Below are 13,215 nucleotides of genomic sequence, written 5' to 3'. Positions count from 1 at the left end.
CCAACCACTAACACTGGTTCTATATGATTGTATTCTATACTATCAATTTCATTCAATAAGAAATACAATGTAAGACTTAAATAATAAAACTAAAATTAAAAAGAAGAAATTAAATGACAGGAAAAACAATTATGATAATCACACAACTTGAATCATTGCTAAATTAAATCACACCTTTCTAAATTGGAAATTTAAGCTATTGACTCAACAAAATTATAATGCTAATTTAGAGCAACAAATCAAATGAAAACTAGAAGTTGCAGGAAATAACAAATTTGGAAAATGCAGCGACTTAACAAATTACTTGAAAGAAAGGAAATTTACTTCAACGAACAATGATTGAAATTCAAAGAAACAAGCACACAACTAAACTATTGTAGATCTTTAAGGCATCAAACAACAAATTAGTTAAAAGAAAGGAAATCTACTTTAAGGAATGCCAATTGAAATTGAAATAAAAAAACACATAAGTAAACTAATTTACATGTTCAAGGTAGCAGCTCATCCAAGGTAGTGGGCCCAACTGCCCAAGACTCAGTTCCGCCTTGAGAAATAACTCAAATTAGATTACAAATAACAGATGTAGAACTCAATGGATAACTTCCTTCATTAAAACATATGAGAGAAATAATTACAGCATAATGAAGCTCTTAGCTTTGCCTCAAATTCAAAAATTGTTCATCCTCTCATCTCTTATCTCTTATCTATTCTCCTACATCCTATCTAAGAATTGTCCATCTCCTATCTGCTAATTATCTCTCATTATTCCCCAATTATCCTTCTCAATTATCCTCTAATTCTCTTCTAATTCTCCTCATCTTATCCTCCTCTCTTTGATCTCTGTTTTCATTTAAATACACAAAGAGCAAAGGGAAGTTACAACAAAGATGATTAAAAAATGATTTCCATTACAAATTTGGATTGTACAAAATGAATTGATCAGCAAGATCATATCTGAAATATCTTTCCATCAACACTCAACAGGAACAAGTCGAATTTGGTACTGCAATTGGAAGAATTATGAAAATGGCCGCAACAACAAATATTAGAAAATCATCTTTGAAGAACCTTCCTTTTTGTTTAATACAGACTGAATTTTCAAAAACTGCTCATCAGAAAATTAATTGGGTTCGTTTTGGACAAAACCCATGTTTCGTATTTTCTAGATTCTCCTTCATTTGTTTGAAATGTCCAATGCAAAATTGTCACTTCTTATTCCAGCGAATTTCTGAGTTGGAACATTTAAATATGAGTTGGAGATCGAATTTGCAATCTGGAAAAGATCTTGGAGGCTAAAATCATGAGTGATGTTACAAAAAATCCATTAGTAAACCATCATTGGTAAAATCATGCATAATACTCATCAATTTATTAAAAATAAAGGAGAAAAATAGTATTTAACCATAAGAGCATAAATAGTTATAAAATGTAATTCTATGATAAATTATGATAAATGATGTGATAAAAAATGATAGAAATGGATGAAATAGGCATCAAAAAGTGATAATAATAATAAGGACAAATTGGTACCCCTAACATTCTTATTTTCCATTTTTTTTGTAGTCACCTCATACACCAATTCTTTGAACCCAGAGATTCCTTCAAACACTGACTTATGAAACTACTTGCTCTATTATATGACTCTGTTTAGTCACTTCTCATTTAAAATTGTGCTTTATCAATGTAATACTTTATGATTTGGGACTTCCTCTAACCCATGTTTCATCATTACACCTTACTAGCTTGACACATTTATAATTCAACACATCCTTCAACCCTCATGTTATCACCCAAAAAATGATCACCTAACCATTTCCTACTAGGTTAATCGAAATACCCCATGTAGCATGAGTTTTGATAAATTAAAACCCACATTCACCTTAGGAAATAATTTAGTGAACCAATTTAATAAATTATTCATCATTAAAACCCAAAACACCCAATGAGAATAATTAATTAAATAAATAATTATTTATTATTTTCTTGAAATAATTATTAAATTATTATTTAATAATTATTTTTAATTCATCTTTGACTTTATCCACATAAAGTAATTAATAAATCATTTTTTATTTGTTAGTTACCTTAACCATTTTCTAAACGAATATAGTTGATCATTTCAAATAATCTTTCCCTCTCTAAAATATAATAAAATATTTCTAATGGCTGGATCTTGATTTAATCTAATTTTTTTTATTATTATCCTAGATCTAGACTTATCCTAATGTTTTATTGTAAATAGAGGAGTTTTCTCATCATTATACACATGAACATTCGCATCGTCCTCATTATTGTCTTATGAGATTTGAGCTCCCATTTTCGAGTTCAAGCCACCATTAGCACAATTTTCCCACAAGAACAATTAGGAGAGAGAGATTTAAAGTTGAAGCATAGTGTAACATCGCACCCCACGTTTACCCACTTTAACCTGCACACCAGGGTAAACATGATATGAGAGTTACTATGCGCAACCCAATTTCCAAGATGCACTTATGGAAAATGGCGTCCTCATGTCAAAAGCTAGTGGCAAACACCCATTGACCCATGATCACACTGTTATCAATCTAACTTGACCCAACACTATTTCCTTTCAGTTTAGTTTCTTTAAATTTAACATAAATTTCTATTATTGGCCGTTTTTCGGGTCCTAAACTTCCAAGGTCATTTTGAAGGCCTAAACGACATTTTTAGGGAAAATGGAGAAACTGGGATAGTGTCAAAATTTCCTTTCAAAGTGTTGGAAATAATATTGAGAGGGGGGGCGGGGGTGAATAAGTATTACTCAAGTCAATAATCTTTTTTTTTCTTACTCAATTTCATATACGCTACTTGAATGAAGGCAACCCATGTGTGTACGCAACTGTGTTTAAGGAAAGAAGCGTATATCCAGCAAACTAATGATTCTGTTAATTCATCATATGTTGATCTTTAATCTGAGTATCAATACTTTATTAAACATTAAACAGTAACCATGTGCAGTTAATAATAGAAAGAACCATCACACATAAGCATCACACATGAACACCAAGATGTAAGGTGGAAACCCAATGTGGGTAAAAACCACCTGCTGCTATCGTCTCTGTCTTCTTTTAATAATAAGAAAATTTGTTTACAACAATGTACTGGTGCAGACTCATAGCAGTACACAGGCTTCTACCTACAAAAGGCTACAACCTTATTTCGTTATCCAGCTTCTACTGGAAGGGAGCTACAACCCCCTAGCTCTTGTACTAGCCGATATATTTACTGGTACGTAGGTGCTGACCTACAGAAGGCTACGACCTTCTTTCTTCCTCTAGGTACCACATTTCATAAATTTTCAGACTAGATACTCTTGGAACACAACACCATAATTTGAAGGCCACGTTTCATCCAATTTTCATACTGGACCCATTAAAAACATTGAAGCTCAAAATAAATCACCACTGTAGTACAACTATTGCATTACCCATTCATTGAATACTCAATCATTACTCTCTGAATCACCCAACAACTTAATCACTGAAACCCTGTCATCAAAACATAGTCACCAGAACACAGAGCAGAACCCAGAACTCTGCAACAATATTCAGAGCCAACTGTATCATCAAAAACCATGCATCAGAGTGCATACGCTACTTGGAAGAGCTGAACCAGCGTGTATACGCAACTTCACCAAAGCGAACCAGTGTATATGTCATCAAATACTTACTTATAACTTCGCTGCACTTCCCAACTTCAAACATACCCATATCATTACATACAAAAGGATAATACGTGCATTAGTAACCAGATCTATTTGTTCACATCACATAAAGATAAGTCATTATGACCTTGATCCATTATTAGATCTCATCCATCAACACTGAAGCTAATCACAATCAACCAATTTGAATATGCAAAATACTGTCACTAGTAAACAGTCATCAGAACTCAGAACTTTGCATCAACAACCAGAACCACCTGTAACTTTAAACATCATAGTTCATATGGTATATGCTACTTAGATGTGTCTAACTTGTGTTTATACGTGATTTTATCAAAGTCAACCTGTGTATAGATCTGTAAATATTCATTCATAATTTTGCAGCTATTCCAGACTTTAGTTATCCCTGAGATCATAATATTTACATAACATCACAAGCATCAGTATACAGATCTAGAAAAAGCATGATCAAATCATATAGAGATGGTTCATTCCAAGCCATAAGATCCCTATTCATAATTAGATCTTGTCCTTCATCAGCCGCTGAGATTCTTCCTTGGCTCAGATCAAGCAAAGCATCATAAACCCATAACCTGCATACTCGATCTCACACTTCATCTTCTCCTCCTTTTATAGTCTTAGGCCTTTCTCAATACCATGGTCCAAAACCACGTAGGACCAATACCTTGGACCCAATACTTGGGGTCAATACCTCGGACCAAATACCATGGACCAATACCAAAATACCATGGTCCAAATACCACAGACCAAAACTTAGTTTCTGACATGTACACCCCTTTCCTTCTGTGAAATTGTGTGTGTACGTTATACGCATCTTTGTATAAAGTGAACCTGCGTGTATATGCGACTTGGTATATGGTTAACCTGTGTATAACATTTCGTAAAGGCGACTTGGTATATAGTGAACCTGTGTGTATACGTGACTTGATATATATTGAACTTGCATATACATTTCTTTCTTCATTCTTGTTATTTACCTGCTATGATGTGATCTTTCATCTAAGAGAGTTGCCTTCTGAATTGATTCCCTGAAGCTGCCCTGCATTTCATCACATCTATAAATACTACTGTCATGCATTCTGTAACATCTGATATCTCTTCTAGTAGATTCATCTAGTTACCATGTACAAGTGAGTTATTCTGCTACAAGAGGGTTGCCATAAAGTACAACACATGCATCATAATGCCAACAATCTCCCCCTTTGGACTTGATGGCAACAACAACACCAAGTCACTCTCCCCTTTTGACATCAAGGGCAAAGGGCAAACCAATATCTTATCCCCCTAAGAGAAGAAGACTTTCATATCTGAATAGTTGAATATTAATCGTGCTCCCCCTAGGCACATGCTGAATTATTTGATTGAACTCCCCCTTTGTTCATGCTGAGATGTACTGTATCATCCATGCTCCCCCTGAGCACATGTAGAGTCTACAAATATTTCCAAGAAAATAACATGACTCTATAACTCAACTATGTGAGTTTGACCTTCCTATCATTAATGACTCATACATTCATTCATTCTCCCAACCAAGTGGGGATAAACTTGACTCATCCACCCAACCAAGTGGGGATATACCAGATACCAATTGTTTATACATGACTAAAATATTACATCATCCTTCCCATGCATAGTGGGGGTACAAATTACATCATATGACCAAGAGGGATTCATCAAAAGACTACAATAGACAGAGACAAACTATTACATCATGGGTCTTGATATGACCTTTACATCGAATGATATACATGACATAGAGACCAAATATCTAAAACAAGATTATGATAGTTACCAGCAACTATCATCAATAGCATCTGTCAACAACATCTATACCAACAACCTGTATATGTCCATCATTAGTCCCCAAGATATGACAATGTAAATCTCATCAACCTGTGACAAAGTATGTCTACATATAGATATTAACTCGTCCTCTTGATTTCATCAAGATCAACTTGCTTCGTTTCCTTAGTAGAAAGAGACTTATCATAACCTCAGCATATGTCATATCTCCAATCATTCACATCATATCATCTGTATGTGAAAAACACCATAGTCATCATCTATGATCATAACATTGTCATCAATAATAGTATGATCTTTCCATAAGAGCCTTCAATATATCAACCATGTATCATCACTAGGGAACATCCCACATCTGATAAGCATCAACCATGATAATCAACATATGTGAGTATCAACATATCATCATAAGGTAAGAACTCAAAGTGATTAAGTAAGCCATGTCTTTGAATATCCATGTCTTCAAATAGCTATGTCTCCATGTGACCTATAATAACACCATTTTCTTGGCCAACCAACAATATGCAACTTAAGTAATCATCCATGTATCCATCATATTGTATATCCATAAAAGAGATATCAATATGTATCTAGCAAGACATGATCTTATGGTCATTTGTCAAGATTTCTTGATATTATCAACAACAACAATCCTCAACCATGTGAGAGCCAAGAACTATAAGAATCCTGCATCATAACTGTACTATATGATCTTTATGCATTTTTGAAGGTATGACGAAATGAGTGACTCATCATCAAATAATGAAGTTGTGTATATATGCATCATTATCCATAAATATGATCTGAACTCCAACTATGTGATCCCAAGAATCATATGAGATTTTATCATGGGCAACTCATAACCGTATCATAGCAAGATGTATCATTTAGCCATATAAGCATCATCATCATTGATAATGTCAACAATGCTTTATTAGAAGCATAACATGTTCTCTTCCTGAACCTATTCCATCTGTTCACTGTCAGATCTGATCATGCACATATCAGCAAGAAGTATCAAGGCATCATAAAAAATCAGACATACATCAAGTTAACTTGTGAGGATCAAAAACAACATCTTATGAGTATCAATATATTTCCACACATTATCAGCAAATTGTAACCATCATCAAACAGAGAAATAATTGACTGAACCATATCAGATCCTTTTTCCCGAGTCTGGCCCACTGCTTTCCCTCAAACTAACATATACACAACTGTACAGTGTCTAACTCACGTATATACGTGACTTCTCTTCATGAAACTTGCGTATGAGATTTAGAACACTGAAGTTTCACACTTTCAGCTCCCTCTGAGTCTGTCATGTCTGTACATTGTGTTGTGCCACATCTTTCTGACTGTACTTCCTTCTTCTTCCATATCTTCAAGTGTGATGATGTTTTCTCCTTTTGGTATGGTACCGTACTTTGTTCCTGCATTCCTTTTCTATATGTCCAAGCTTGTTACATGCATAACATCTCATATATTTCCTATTCCTTCTATAGCAATCAATGGCTTTGTGACCAAACATATTGCAAGCAAAACAATATCCCTTAAAGTACCTGGAACGTGATGATATTTTTGTGTGATGGTCTTGAACCATTCTACTTCTGCATCTGGCTGCAACATGTCCAAAATTATGACATACATAACATTCAACATTATTCATTTGAGGAAATAACTGACTATCACTTCCATAGTTAGGAGTAAAAGATTTTCTTTGAAGAATTTCTTTCCTTGGTTGTTGATGGGATTGACCTCTCATCTCCTTGTTGAGCATTTCAGATTTTGCATTAGAGTTCCTTGTCTTACTTTGTGAACTAGATTCATTGTCAACAAATTCATGAAAGCCAAGACCAGTTTTGATGGCAGGAGACCTTTGACTACTAGGAATATCATCCAAGATCTTAGTACTATCTCGAAATCGTAAGAGCTTATCCTTTTCTTCTAATTTATCTTTTAGAATATTTACCTCAACCTGATGTTGCTCTTCCCTTTCAAGATACTGCTTCTTCATGATTCCTTCAACTTTTCTTCTTTCTTCCAACTGAGGTCTTAATTCAATAACTTCGTTTTCTTGTTTTTCAAGAGCTTGGAGTAGTTCTTTATTCTATTTATTTGATTCTTCAAGATCTTCTTTTAGCGAGAGGATCTTAGCTTAAAGAATTTCATAGTAACTGGATCTTTCTTTGAGTTTCTTGATTGTTGTGCTCCTTTCATTTACTTCATTTCCTAATGATGCCACTTCATTCTATACCATTTGACATTGATCTTCCTTTTCCTTTAATTTCTTTCTTACTTTGTTTCCTTCCTCTAGTTGAGCCTTTAGTTTGGTATCTTCTTCTTTGAAGGCACACTCCCTTTTGTCCAATAGATCTTGTTGATCTCTAATTTTGTCCGTAAACCTTTTAAATTTTGCCTCTATTTGATATCTTTCTTCCTCACACATAAGAGCAAATTCAGTTGTTTCGCTATCGTTTTCATCATCTTCAAATGGATGGAGAAATGTATCACCAGAGGATAACAAATTCATACCTGATAGTTGTTTTTCTTGTTCATCTTCGTTCTGAGGTGATTCTGAATCTGAAGTGTTGCTTTCACATATTCCCCAATCGATTATTCCACTGTCATAGTTCCACTGAGATGTCTTATTCTTTTGAGGCACTTTCTTCTTTAGCTTCTTTCCCATTGTTCTACGGATCTCCTTCAAGCGATCAAGCTTCTACCAAAGGACCTGCTCTAATACCAATTGTTGGAAATAATACTGAGAGGGGGAAGGGCTGAATCAGTATTAGTCAAGTCAATAATATTTTTTTTCTTACTCAATTTCATATATGCTACTTCAATGAAGGAAACCCGCGTGTGTACACAACTGTGTTTAAGGAAACAAGTGTATATCTAGCAAACTAATGATTCTGTTAATTCATCATATGTTGATCTTTAATCTTAGTATCAATACTTTATTAAACATTAAACAGTAGCCATGTCCAGTTAATAATAGAAAGAACTATCACACATAAGCATCACACATGAAAACCAAGATGTAAGGTGGAAACCCAATGTGCGTAAAAACCGCCTACTGGTGTCATCTCTGTCTTCTTTTAATAATAAGAAAATCTATTTACAACAATGTGCTGATGCAGACTCATACCAGTACATAGGCTTCTACCTATAGAAGGCTACAATCTTATTTCATTCTCCAGCTTCTACTAGAAGGGAGCTACAACCCCCTAGCTCTTGTACTAGCCAATATATTTACTAGTACATAGGTGCTTACCTACAGAAGGCTACAACCTTCTTTCTTCCTCCAGGTACCACGTTTCATAAATTTTCATACTGGATACTCTTGGAACACAACACCATAATCTGAAGGCCACATTTCATCCAATTTTCATACTGGACCCACCAAAAACATTGAAGCTCAAAATCAATCACCATTGTAATACAACTATTGCATTACCCATTCATTGACTACTCAATCATTACTCTCTGAATCAGACAACAACTTAATCACTGAAACCCTGTCATCAAAACATAGTCACTAGAACACAGAGTAGAACCCAGAACTCTGCAACAATACTCAGAGCCAATTGTATCATTAAAAACCATGCATCAGAGTGCATACGCTACTTGAAGAGTCGAGCCAGGGTGTATACGCAACTTCACCAAAGAGAACCAACGTATATGTCATCAAATACTTACTTATAACTCCACTGCACTTCTCGACTTTAGACATACCTAGATCATTACATACAAAAAGGATAATACGTGTGTTAGCAACCAGATCTAGTCCATCAGATCACATAAAGATAAGTCATTATGATCCTGATCCATTATTAGATCTCATCCATCAACACTGAAGCTAATCACAATCAACTAATTTGAATATGAAAAATACTATCACTAGTAAACAGTCACCAAAACTCAGAACTTTGCATCAACAACCAGAACCACATGTAGCTTTAAACATCATAGTTCATATGGTATACGCTACTTAGATGTGTCTAACCTGTGTGTATATGCGCTTTTATCAAATTCAACCTGTGTATACATCTGTGAATATTCTGTTAGAAAATTATATATTACGGAGCAATGGAACACATAAAATATTGCAGAAATATAAACAAAGAAAACGCACAAAACAAGAGAGACACAGATATACGTGGTTCACCCAGTTTGGGCTACGTCCACCCCGAACAGCCAGTCCTTCCTTTCTATTATCCAGCAAAATGAAGAGATACAACCTACAGCAAAACCGCTGTAATATCCTCTGTTTTCTCTCACAGTCTCACCTCTATGTTTCTCGCTCGCCGAATACACATCTATATCATAGCCTCAAATACAATGCCCTCATATAAAGAGATGGGTTGCCTTCTAGGACAAAAAACCCTAAACTAAACATAAGTTCTACCGTCAGATCATCCGCCTAATGAACGGCCCAGATTAACTAGAAATTACTATACTTTTACAAGGCAATTTTGCAGTTGTTTTTAGCTTCGGGGGCGCTGCCCCCGAAACCCCCTGCCAGGGGGGGCTGACCCCCCATTGCAGCGATTATTTTACGGGCAGCGTTGCCACCCCATTTTGAACTGGGGTCCAATATGCCGGTACTCTAGAAGATAATCAGGCTCCACACCCAACAATCTCCCACTTGGAGACTGATTGTAGCAACTCCACCACTGCTCCATTTGCTGGACAATGACTCCTCTTTGGACCTGGCTGTTTCTCATCTTCATCGTCATCCTTGAAGACCAACTGAAACTGAGCATATTCTCAGTTTCTCCCTGGTTACAACTTTTGTTAGCATATCTGCAGGGTTTTGGCTAGTGTGTATCTTTTCCAGCTTCAACTCTCCATCTTCCAACACTGATCGTATGAAATGGTACTTGAGCTGTATGTGTTTTGTCCTGGAATGAAATGCTGAGTTCTTTGCAAGATGAATGGCACTTTGACTATCACTGTATAACGTGCCCATATCATGCTCCTTACCCAATTCACCCATAAACCTTTGTAACCAAATCATTTCTTTACTAGCCTCTGTAGCAGCAACATACTCTGCTTCTGTTGTTGAAAGTGCAACAACACTTTGGATTTTTGAAACCCAACTGACAGCTGTTCCTCTGACAGTAAATACATATCCTGTAGTGCTCCTCCTATTATCTTTGTCACCTACCATATCTGCATCAACATATCCTTGTAGGGATATGTTTGAACCACCAAAGCATAATGCCTGATTTGTGGTACCTCTGAAATATATGAGAATCCATTTCACTACCATCCAATGTTCCTTTCCTGGATTGTTCATGTACCTGCTTACAACTCCCACTGCATGTGCAATATCAGGCCTTGTGCAGACCATTGCATACATTAAACTTCCAACTTCTGATGCATATGGAACTTTAGACATATAATCCATGTCTTCTTGGGTCTTTGGGCACATTTCTTTGCTATGTTTGAAATGGCTAGCAAAAGGTGTACTAACTGGTTTTGCATTTTGCATGTTAAATCTTTTCAACACCTTTTGTATGTACTCATTCTGAGACAATGTTAATTTTCTATTTTTCCTGTCTCTAGTTATTCTCATACCAAGGATTTGTTTTGCAGCACCCAAATCCTTCATTGCAAATGAATTTGCCAATTTTCTTTTGAGCACATTTATTTCCTGCATGTTAGATCCTGCAACAAGCATGTCATATACATACAATAAAAATATAATATAGCTGCCATCATTTTTCTTTTTCAGATAAACACAATGATTAGAGTGACATCTAGTATAACCTTGTTCAGACATAAACTTGTCAAATTTTAGATACCACTGCCTTGGAGCCTGTTTTAAGCCATACAAGCTCTTCTTCAACCTGCACACAAGTTTCTCCTTCCCTTTCACCTCATATCCTTGTGGCTGCTGCATATATATCTCTTCCTCCAAATCCCCATGGAGAAAGGCTGTCTTTACATCTAACTGCTCAAGATGCAAATCTTCAGCTGCTACAAGACTTAAAATAGTTCTGATTGAAGTCATTTTAGCAATAGGAGAAAATATTTCATCAAAATCAATACCTTTCTTCTGTGCAAACCCCTTCACCACAAGTCTAGCTTTGTACCTTTGCTTTCCTCCATCTTCTTCCTTCAACCTGTAAACCCATTTATTCTTCAATGTAGTTTTTCCTGCAGGCAACTTGACTAAATCCCAAGTCTGGTTATGCATTAAGGAGTCCATTTCTTCTTCCATGGCTACCTCCCACTTCTTCTTGCTTTCAACCTGCATTGCTTCTTCATAACATTCAGGTTCACCGGAATCAGTCAACAATAAATAATATAATGAAGGAGAGTATCATTCAGGAGGTCTACTTGTCTTGGTAGATCTTCTAACACCACTTTCAGGTGTTTGGGGTGCCTGTTGTTGTTGTGATGGTTGCTGTTGTTGTGGTTGTTGATTATTATTATTTTCAGGCACCTTTACTTTTTCAGTGATTTCATCAAGGACTACGTATTCCTTGTTTTCCTTTTCCTGTTTCTTTTCCTGCAACTGATTCTTATACAAGACCTTTTCATTGAATATTACATCTCTACTCCTAATGATTTTGTGATTTTCGTAATCATATAAGCGATAACCAAAATCATTAACACCATATCCAATAAAGCTACATTTCTTTGACTTTGCCTCAAGCTTTGTTCTATTTTCTTTATCAATATGGACAAAGGCCTCACAACCAAAAGGCTTTAAAATAGAGTAGTTTACCTTTTTACCTGTCCATGCCTCCTCTGGAACACCACCATCCAAGGAACTTGAAGGCCCTCTGTTTATTAGATAAACAGCAGTATCTACAGCATCTGCCCAAAACTGTAAAGGCAATCCTGCATGCAATCTCATGCACCTTGCACGCTCCATGATTGTTCTGTTCATCCTTTCTGACACACCATTTTCTTGTGGTGTTCTTGGAACTGTCTTCTCTCTGCGAATTCCATGCTCTGAATAGTACCTATCAAACTCTTTGCTGTAATATTCACCTCCATTGTCTGATCTAAGACACTTCAATTTCTTTCCTGTCTCAATCTCAACCAAAGCTTTCCATTTCTTGAAAGTATCAAATACATCAGATTTATTCTTAATACAATAAATCCAAGTTTTTCTAGTTGCATCATCAATAAAAGTAACATAATAACGAGAGCCACCAAGAGATGATACCTGAACAAGTCCCCATACGTCTGTATGCACAAGCTCTAATTTTTCGTTCTTCTTTTCTTTCCCAACTCTGAGAAATTTGACTCTCTTTTGTTTTCCATAAATGCAGTTCTCACAGAAGTCCAAATCAACATTCTTCAAACCTGGCAACAAATTCCTTGAGTGAAGAATCTTCATCCCTTTTTCACTCATGTGTTCGAGCCTATGATGCCATAATGTTGCATCTGCTCCTTTGGAAGTCAAAGCATTAACAGAGTTAGAAATACTATTGCATAAATACAATGTACCAACCTTTTCACCTTTTGCTATTACCAGGGCTCCTTTTGTGACCTTCCAAGCTTTATCTGTGAAATTTGTCACACAACCTTCACTGCCTAACTACCCTGTTGAAATCAGATTTTTCTTTAGATCTGGAACATGCCTTACCTCCTTTAGTAGCCATTGGTTTCCATTCTGCTGTTTTACAAGAACCATACCCATTCCAACAATTTTACAGGGTTTGTCATCACCCAGACGAACT

This window comes from Pinus tabuliformis, chromosome 1_1 (genome assembly GCF_031772625.1).
Source record: "Pinus tabuliformis cultivar Carrire ecotype Pingquan chromosome 1_1, CPIR1, whole genome shotgun sequence".
NCBI lineage: Eukaryota > Viridiplantae > Streptophyta > Pinopsida > Pinales > Pinaceae > Pinus > Pinus tabuliformis.
Note: the sequence above shows the minus strand (reverse complement) of the source record.